Below are 9,125 nucleotides of genomic sequence, written 5' to 3' on the forward strand. Positions count from 1 at the left end.
TCAGGGATAATACTGAAAACAGAGGAGCCAGAGGTGTAATTGGAGCAACTTTAAAATCTGAAGTAGTGAGAATGTGGACAGCAGGGGAACAGCTGAAGTTACTGAACCCCAATAACACGGCAGCAAGTGTTGACTGTGCAGACGGCACTTCCGAGCGCCAACTGGCGGTGTTGGAGCTCAGGGATAATACTGAAAACAGAGGAGCCAGAGGTGTAATTGGAGCAACTTTAAAATCTGTAGTAGTGAGAATGTGGACAGAGCAGGAGAAATTGCCGTCCGCACAGCAGGGGAACAGCTGACGTTACTGAACCCCAATTACACGGCAGCAAGTGTTGACTGTGCAGACGGCACTTCCGAGCGCCAACTGGCGGTGTTGGAGCTCAGGGATAATACTGAAAACAGAGGAGCCAGAGGTGTAATTGGAGCAACTTTAAAATCTGTAGTAGTGAGAATGTGGACAGAGCAGGAGAAATTGCCGTCTGCACAGCAGGGGAACAGCTGACGTTACTGAACCCCAATAACACGGCAGCAAGTGTTGACTGTGCAGACGGCACTTCCGAGCGCCAACTGGCGGTGTTGGAGCTCAGGGATAATACTGAAAACAGAGGAGCCAGAGGTGTAATTGGAGCAACTTTAAAATCTGTAGTAGTGAGAATGTGAACAGAGCAGAAGAAATTGCCGTCCGCACAGCAGGGGAACAGCTGACGTTACTGAACCCCAATAACACGGCAGCAAGTGTTGACTGTGCAGACGGCACTTCCGAGCGCCAACTGGCGGTGTTGGAGCTCAGGGATAATACTGAAAACAGAGGAGCCAGAGGTGTAATTGGAGCAACTTTAAAATCTGTAGTAGTGAGAATGTGGACAGAGCAGGAGAAATTGCCGTCCGCACAGCAGGGGAACAGCTGACGTTACTGAACCCCAATAACACGGCAGCAAGTGTTGACTGTGCAGACGGCACTTCCGAGCGCCAACTGGCGGTGTTGGAGCTCAGGGATAATACTGAAAACAGAGGAGCCAGAGGTGTAATTGGAGCAACTTTAAAATCTGTAGTAGTGAGAATGTGGACAGAGCAGGAGAAATTGCCGTCCGCACAGCAGGGGAACAGCTGACGTTACTGAACCCCAATAACACGGCAGCAAGTGTTGACTGTGCAGACGGCACTTCCGAGCGCCAACTGGCGGTGTTGGAGCTCAGGGATAATACTGAAAACAGAGGAGCCAGAGGTGTAATTGGAGCAACTTTAAAATCTGTAGTAGTGAGAATGTGGACAGAGCGGGAGAAATTGCCGTCCGCACAGCAGGGGAACAGCTGACGTTACTGAACCCCAATAACACGGCAGCAAGTGTTGACTGTGCAGACGGCACTTCCGAGCGCCAACTGGCGGTGTTGGAGCTCAGGGATAATACTGAAAACAGAGGAGCCAGAGGTGTAATTGGAGCAACTTTAAAATCTGTAGTAGTGAGAATGTGGACAGAACAGGAGAAATTGCTGTCCGCACAGCAGGGGAACAGCTGACGTTACTGAACCCCAATAACACGGCAGCAAGTGTTGACTGTGCAGACGGCACTTCCGAGCGCCAACTGGCGGTGTTGGAGCTCAGGGATAATACTGAAAACAGAGGAGCCAGAGGTGTAATTGGAGCAACTTTAAAATCTGTAGTAGTGAGAATGTGGACAGAGCAGGAGAAATTGCCGTCCGCACAGCAGGGGAACAGCTGACGCTACTGAACCCCATTAACACGGCAGCAAGTGTTGACTGTGCAGACGGCACTTCCGAGCGCCAACTGGCGGTGTTGGAGCTCAGGGATAATACTGAAAACAGAGGAGCCAGAGGTGTAATTGGAGCAACTTTAAAATCTGTAGTAGTGAGAATGTGGACAGAGCAGGAGAAATTGCCGTCCGCACGGCAGGGGAACAGCTGACGTTACTGAACCCCAATAACACGGCAGCAAGTGTTAACTTTGCAGACGGCACTTCCGAGCGCCAACTGGCGGTGTTGGAGCTCAGGGATAATACTGAAAACAGAGGAGACAGAGGTGTAATTGGAGCAACTTTAAAATCTGTAGTAGTGAGAATGTGGACAGAGCAGGAGAAATTGCCGTCCGCACAGCAGGGGAACAGCTGACGTTACTGAACTCCAATAACACGGCAGCAAGTGTTGACTGTGCAGACGGCACTTCCGAGCGCCAACTGGCGGTGTTGGAGCTCAGGGATAATACTGAAAACAGAGGAGCCAGAGGTGTAATTGGAGCAACTTTAAAATCTGAAGTAGTGAGAATGTGGACAGCAGGGGAACAGCTGACGTTACTGAACCCCAATAACACGGCAGCAAGTGTTGACTGTGCAGACGGCACTTCCGAGTGCCAACTGGCGGTGTTGGAGCTCAGGGATAATACTGAAAACAGAGGAGCCAGAGGTGTAATTGGAGCAACTTTAAAATCTGTAGTAGTGAGAATGTGGACAGAGCAGGAGAAATTGCCGTCCGCACAGCAGGGGAACAGCTGACGTTACTGAACCCCAATAACACGGCAGCAAGTGTTGACTGTGCAGACGGCACTTCCGAGCGCCAACTGGCGGTGTTGGAGCTCAGGGATAATACTGAAAACAGAGGAGCCAGAGGTGTAATTGGAGCAACTTTAAAATCTGTAGTAGTGAGAATGTGGACAGAGCAGGAGAAATTGCCGTCCGCACAGCAGGGGAACAGCTGACGTTACTGAACCCCAATAACACGGCAGCAAGTGTTGACTGTGCAGACGGCACTTCCGAGCGCCAACTGGCGGTGTTGGAGCTCAGGGATAATACTGAAAACAGAGGAGTCAGAGGTGTAATTGGAGCAACTTTAAAATCTGTAGTAGTGAGAATGTGGACAGAGCAGGAGAAATTGCCGTCCGCACAGCAGGGGAACAGCTGACGTTACTGAACCCCAATAACACGGCAGCAAGTGTTGACTGTGCAGACGGCACTTCCGAGCGCCAACTGGCGGTGTTGGAGCTCAGGGATAATACTGAAAACAGAGGAGCCAGAGGTGTAATTGGAGCAACTTTAAAATCTGTAGTAGTGAGAATGTGGACAGAGCAGGAGAAATTGCCGTCCGCACGGCAGGGGAACAGCTGACGTTACTGAACCCCAATAACACGGCAGCAAGTGTTAACTTTGCAGACGGCACTTCCGAGCGCCAACTGGCGGTGTTGGAGCTCAGGGATAATACTGAAAACAGAGGAGCCAGAGGTGTAATTGGAGCAACTTTAAAATCTGTAGTAGTGAGAATGTGGACAGAGCAGGAGAAATTGCCGTCCGCACAGCAGGGGAACAGCTGATGTTACTGAACCCCAATAATACGGCAGCAAGTGTTGACTTTTCAGACGGCACTTCCGAGCGCCAACTGGCGGTGTTGGAGCTCAGGGATAATACTGAAAACAGAGGAGACAGAGGTGTAATTGGAGCAACTTTAAAATCTGTAGTAGTGAGAATGTGGACAGAGCAGGAGAAATTGCCGTCCGCACAGCAGGGGAACAGCTGACGTTACTGAACCCCAATATCACGGCAGCAAGTGTTGACTTTGCAGACGGCACTTCCGAGCGCCAACTGGCAGTGTTGGAGCTCAGGGATAATACTGAAAACAGAGGAGCCAGAGGTGTAATTGGAGCAACTTTAAAATCTGTAGTAGTGAGAATGTGGACAGAGCAGGAGAAATTGCCGTCCGCACAGCAGGGGAACAGCTGACGTTACTGAATCCCAATAACACGGCAGCAAGTGTTGACTGTGCAGACGGCACTTCCGAGCGCCAACTGGCGGTGTTGGAGCTCAGGGATTACAGTTCAGATGGTAGAAACATGAACACAACAGGAGACCTGGATACTGTTGCCAACCAATTATTTATTCTGGAAGAGGACTGGCAAGTTCATGAGAGATCCAGGCCTTGTTCATTTTGAGAAAAGTAAGCCGGTCAACGTTATCGGAGGATAGTCGCATGCGACGGTCTGTTAGTATACCACCTGCGGCACTAAAGAATCGTTCCGATAATACACTAGCAGCAGGGCAAGCTAGCACCTCCAATGCATACTGAATAAGCTCTGGCCATGTATCCAGCTTACAGACCCAAAACTTGAAGGGAGAAGAGCCGTCTGGGAGTACACTAAGAGTGCAAGACATGTAGTCTGTCACCATCTGACGGAAACGTTGCCTCCTGCTGACTGGAGCCGTCTGTGATGGTGTAGACATTTGTGGCGGCGGGGACACAAAACTTTGCCACATTTCGGCCATACTGGTCTTGCCTTGTGCTGAGGCGCTGTTTCTGCTCCCTCTTTGTGCAGAGCTTCCTCCACTGCCTCGATGCACTGAGCTGCTTTGTAAAGCACTAGCAGCACTGCTCTCGGTTGGAATGGAGAACATGATGGAATGCACCAGTGCGTCTTGGTACTCCCGCATTTTACGCTCCCGGTTCAACGGTGTTATGAGGCTTTGTAAGTTGTCCCGGTAGCGAGGATCTAGGAGGGTGGACACCCAATAATCAGCCGTGTTGAGAATGTGGGCGATGCGGCGGTCATTTCTCAGGCACTGCAGCATGAAATCAACCATGTGCTGCAGACTGCCAACTGGCCAAGAAACGCTGTCCACTGCTTGAGGCGTGATCTTTGCCTGCTCTGCATCACCCCACCCTCGCTCTAGATACTGACTACTAGAGCATTGTGTACCTCCCTCCTCTGGACAGATGTCTTCCTCATCCATTGACTCCTCCTCATCTTCCTCACAAAGTGTCCCCTGCCTAGGCCTTTGTGAGGAACCACGTTGCGCAAACTGTAGAGAAGCAGATGGCATTTGTGACTCCTCGTCCTCCACCTCTTCCAAAACCTCGTCCCTTAGTGCTTGCAGTGTTTTTTCAAGCAGGCAGATAAGGGGGATAGTCATGCTGACTAGTGCATCATCTGCACTCGCCATCCACGTGGAATAATCGAAGGCACACAAAATGTGGCAAATGTCCTTCATAGAGGCCCACTCAGTGGTGGTGAAGTGTGAACGGCGCGCACTGTGACTTGTTTGCGCCTGCTGCAGCTGGTACTCCATTACTGCTGCCTGCTGCTCATACAACCTCTTCAACATATGTAACGTTGAATTCCACCTGGTGAGTAGGTCACATATGATGCGATGTTCCGGAAGACGTAATCGGCGCTGCAGAGCTGCAATGCGTGATCTTGCGTTGCTGGAACGCCGCAAGTGAGCGCACTCTATGCAGACCTTGTGAAGCAGTGCATCAAGATCCAGATAGTCCCTCAAAAAACTCTGCACAACCAAGTTGAGCACATGTGCCAGACATGGGATGTGAGTGAGGTTGCCTAGGCCCAGAGCTGCCACCAGATTTCGGCCATTGTCACACACTACCATGCCTGGCTGGAGATTCGCTGGCACAAACCACACGTCGCTCTGCTGCTTGATGGCATTCCAGAGCTCCTGCGCTGTGTGGCTTCGATTCCCCAAATAAATTAATTTTAATACGGCCTGTTGACGTTTGGCCACGGCTGTGCTCATATCGGTCATCATAACAGGTAACCGTTCATGGGTCGATGTGGAGGTAGACCGTGACGGCTCCTGCAGCGCTGATTCAGAGGAACTGGAGTATGAGGAGGAGTCAATGTGTACAGACTGGATTCCTGCAATCCTTGGTGTTGGCAGAACACGTACAGCGCCACTCACAAGATCTGTACCCGGCTCCACAACATTTACCCAATGGGCAGTGAGGGAAAGGTATCGTCCCTGTCCATGCTTACTGGTCCACGCATCGGTGGTCAGGTGGACCTTGCTACTGACGGCGTTTTGTAGCGCATGTTTAATTTTTCCCTCCACATGATGTTGCAGGGCAGGGACGGCTTGCCTGCTGAAATAAAAGCGGCTGGGCACGTTGTATTGTGGGACTGCCAATGCCATAAAGTTACGGAATGTGTCAGTCTCCACCAGCCTGAATGATAGCATTTCAAGGGCCAGTAGTTTAGCAATGCCAGCATTCAGAGCCTGTGCTCGAGGGTGGTTTGCCGAGTATGGGCGCCTTTTCTCCCATGCTTGTGCTAACGATGGCTGTAGACTGGCCTGGGAGTGTGAGGATGACTAGGAAAGTGGTGCTGTGGGTGGAATTACACTGTGTCTCTGTACAACAGTGGCAGAGATTCTTCCATGGCGATCCTGTGAGGAAGCGGAACCAGCTGTGTGTGAGCTGGAGGAAGAGGCTACAACACGAGCTGAAGAGGTGGTAGGTGGCGCTGTAGGTTGGCCTAGGTCTTCAGTGTGTTTTTGTAACTCCACCACGTGCTTGGTCCGCACATGTTTCCACATATTTGTGGTATTGAGGTTGCTGACAATTTTCCCTCTTTTCACCTTCTGATTACACAGCTTGCATTTGACAAAGCAAATGTCATCTGCAACTGTGTCAAAAAAGGACCAGGCACTGCAAGTCTTGGGAGCGCCCGCTTTGGATTTTGGAAGAGCCATGCTCCTAATGGGTGCCGAAGTGGAGGCTACAGGCAACCAAGTCTGCCCCCTCCCTCTCCCTCCTTTTTGGGCTGTTCGGGGAATCTCTTCCTCAGAGCTGCTCCCACCACCTTCCTGTCCCTCACGCCATGATGGGTCAAGGACCTCATCATCTACACCACCCTCTTCAAACAACTGCTTCTCCTGGGTAGTCTCGACAGCACAGTACGCACCAGAAAGTGGCACCTGAGTCTCATCATCAGATGCGTACTGAGGTGTGCTGCTGACCATAGGCACTGGCCCACCCGCCTCTTCAGATTCAGAGAGACAAAATGGTTGCGCATCACTGCATACTACCTCTTCTTCAAATTCTCGAATTCTGCTTGGCTGGCCCCCTCTTTCCAAGCCAAGAGATTCAGAGAACAGAAGTAGAGATGGCTCCTGTCCAGGGCTCTCTGACTGCCTGGGCAATTTGGCAGGTGGTGAAGAGACAGATGGGTGCTCTTCAGTGCTCAGGACCTGAGAGGATCTGGAACTAATTGAAGTCAATGCGTTAGCTGCCATCCATCCGACAATGGCTTCAATTTGGACCTCCCGCAGCAGTGGGGTACGGCTAGCTCCTACAAAGCTGCGCATAAAGGACTGTTCCCTGGTAAAACTGGGGGATGCTGAGTCACTGGTGCCTGCAGCAGGCACAGAATCCCCACGTCCTCTCCCTGCAGGCACAGAATCCTCACGTCCTCTCCCTGCAGAAACTCCACGCCCACGACCACATGCCTTACTCCCTGCCTTCTTCATCTTGGTAGACTGATAAAGATAGGCAGAAAAGTACTAAGGGCTTAGTGTGCTTATTCCTGAACAGCTGCTAACAGGTATAAGAAACACTAATTTTATAAAGTGTGGACTAGACTTTAATATGAGCTAATGTGGCCTACACAACTGTAAAGTGGAGTGTTTGGTGAACTTTATTTAGGTTTTTTTTGTCACAAAAAGACACTGGATGTGCCTAAAGATGTAATACCGATAGTATCACAAACTTTTTGTAGCTATTACAATGTAGGAAGGTAACCTACAATGCAATAGATGAGGCTACAAAAAATAGGCTAATACTAATCTGACTGGGGCTGCAGGGCCCAATGCTGCAGAAACGCTCCTCTAACTACTCCTATATAGTGTGTTTGGAACCAATTTAGCTGAATACGGATGGAACAACCACACTAATAGGAGAAATAAGGAAAAATTATGAATTGGCAAAAAAGGACAAGGTATGAGGCAGTGACACACACTGAGTGCACTACAACCAGACATGGCTGAAGCACACACTACAGGGTGAGCTGCACTCACACACACAGACCTTGCAGACAGCGGTGAACAGTGCAGATGCAGAGCACTGTGCACTAGCGCTGCAAGACCAAAAAAAATTCTCTATCTACTCCTATATAGTGTGTTTGGAACCAATTTAGCTGAATACGGATGGAACCACCACACTAATAGGAGATATCAGGAAAAATTATGAATTGGCAAAAAAGGACAATGTATGAGGCAGTGAGACACACTGAGTGCACTACAACAAGATGTGGCTGAAGTACACACTACAGGGTGAGCTGCACTCACACACACAGACCTTGCAGACAGCGGTGAACAGTACAGATGCAGAGCACTGTGCACTAGCGCTGCAAGACCAAAAAAAATTCTCTATCTACTCCTATATAGTGTGTTTGGAACCAATTTAGCTGAATACGGATGGAACCACCACACTAATAGGAGATATCAGGAAAAATTATGAATTGGCAAAAAAGGACAATGTATGAGGCAGTGACACACAGTGAGTGCACTACAACCAGACGTGGTTGAAGCATACACTACAGGGTGAACTGCACTCACACACACAGACCTTGCAGAAAGCGGTGAACAGCACAGAGAACTGTGCACTAGCTCTGCAAGGCACAGCGATTTATAAAGTAGCTTGGGTAAAGCAGAATAGACCAAATAGGTAGCTAAAACTGTCCCTCAGAACAACAGCATCCTATCCCTAACTGAATTCACAGCAGAGTGAGCTCAAAATGGCGGCGGCGGCTTTTATAGTGCATCATGACATCATTTCAGCAGCCAATCACAGCCATGCCATTAGTTAAGATTAGTGTTGAGCGAACATGCTCGACACTGCTCGGTACTCGCCCGAGCATCACGCTACTCGGGACGTTCGGCGAGCACCGAGCATTTCCGGGTTACTCGGGCGGGAGCTCGGGTCTCCGCCCTGCATGTTTGGCGCTCTTTACAGAGCCAATGAACATGCAGGGATTGCCAGCCAGTCACTGTAATGCCGCAGCCATGTTGTTTGTGGGCATTACAGTGATTGGCTGGCCGCACAGCGTCACCTCGGGTATTTAAAACCGGGCGCCGCCATCTTGGACACAGTCGCTCCGGATCAGACAGTGTAAGGACAGCGCTGCTGATTTAGGGAGAGATATATCCTGCAAAATAGTTAGTGTAGGGTCTGTAAAGGCTGCCAGATCAAACAAACAGTCCTTCTCAGGACTAATATCCATCCCAGGTATATCAGGCAGGCAGGCAAGCAGGCTGTATAGGAGATGCAGTGGTTATACCAGCAAAGGCTGCATTACAGTCCTGTGTGCTCCTGTTGCTGAAATTGCTGGACTTAGCT

The sequence above is a fragment of the Phyllobates terribilis genome, unplaced genomic scaffold (genome assembly GCF_046119375.1).
Source record: "Phyllobates terribilis strain yellow unplaced genomic scaffold, ASM4611937v1 Scaffold_2__4_contigs__length_985480577, whole genome shotgun sequence".
Classification (NCBI taxonomy): Eukaryota; Metazoa; Chordata; class Amphibia; order Anura; family Dendrobatidae; genus Phyllobates; species Phyllobates terribilis.